Source organism: Penaeus monodon, chromosome 23, assembly GCF_015228065.2.
Source record: "Penaeus monodon isolate SGIC_2016 chromosome 23, NSTDA_Pmon_1, whole genome shotgun sequence".
NCBI classification, from domain to species: domain Eukaryota; kingdom Metazoa; phylum Arthropoda; class Malacostraca; order Decapoda; family Penaeidae; genus Penaeus; species Penaeus monodon.
This window is the reverse complement of record NC_051408.1, coordinates 37,623,864-37,624,907: the sequence shown is the minus strand read 5'-3', so window position 1 is coordinate 37,624,907 and position 1,044 is coordinate 37,623,864. Positions and strand designations below refer to the sequence as shown.

Below are 1,044 nucleotides of genomic sequence, written 5' to 3'. Positions count from 1 at the left end.
GCGAGTGGGGGGATCAGCTGACAGGTTGCAGGAAATGAATTTTGTGACCGGGTTCGCGTAAGCCCTTTTATTTCGGAAAGATTATTTTAACGAGTGATTATCAAGGGTATTTAGTATATTGTCATTTTGGGTATCGGGGAGAGCGGTAGGATGGCAGGTTAAAAGGAGTGGAAATTTACAGTGGTTTGTGACTTTATAGTTCAAGTTTCTAGGAAAGAGAGAATTTCACCCAATTAGGAAATGATTTTCTGTTTAGATACATTTTTAGTTAACAATTTTGTCTATTATTTATTGTGTAAAAGTTTTGTTACTGGAGTAACTGTATTTGGGAAATGTCCTGTTGTTGTGTGTGTGTAAGACAGTCATGAATGACAATACATAATTCAAGTTAACATTCAAGTTCAGCAATGTTGGAGATTCCCAGTAGGAAATTGGGAAATCCAAAATACTAGACCAGCACTTTGTCTTTGAACTTTGTAAATTTCCTTTTTTGCTGTAAATAGAATGCAAGCTGAAAGTTATGCTAGATATAAAAGGGAATTTCACATTTTGCATTTCATAAGCTACAGATAATCTGCTAACAAGGTGGAGTTCAGACTTTTTGCTGCTTGACTGAAGTCATGGTTAAGTTACGGGTAATTTTTTTTTTATATTTCACTTACAATTAATATTAGTCCTTGTGCAATAGTGTGGTAGATATAATTCATAAAATTATATACATTATTTTTAATTTTCTTTAATTTCAGATGCAGGATTCTGCATTTCCAATTAAGATGTGAATAATGAAAATGTAAAGACATTTAGATAGTAAAAATAGAATTATTTGATTTTGAGGGATTCAGTTCATTCGTCATTATCTTTTACTTCGTGTTCTGGTTTAAAAATTAGACTTTCCTTATAGTGTTTAAATTCAATGAAAAATAAAGACAGAAAAAGAATTATGTTCCAGAAAGAAAGTGTGTTCTTGAAAATTAGATATTCATTGTAAACTTAAGTGTGGCGAACTGAGCATGAGTGAAATGAAGAAACAAATCCAGTAGAAAA

The 1,044-nt window shown here is 31.8% G+C and overlaps 1 long non-coding RNA gene across 1 annotated transcript in view; it reads left to right on the top strand.

Moving 5' to 3' along the window:
* LOC119587986 overlaps positions 1 to 879 on the top strand; it is a 1,103-nt gene extending 224 nt beyond the window's left edge. Inside the window, exon 2 of the long non-coding RNA XR_005230036.1 lies at positions 747 to 879. This is a non-coding gene — a long non-coding RNA (uncharacterized LOC119587986). The remainder of the gene's footprint in view (positions 1 to 746) is intronic.
* Positions 880 to 1,044: the final 165 nt, after the last annotated feature.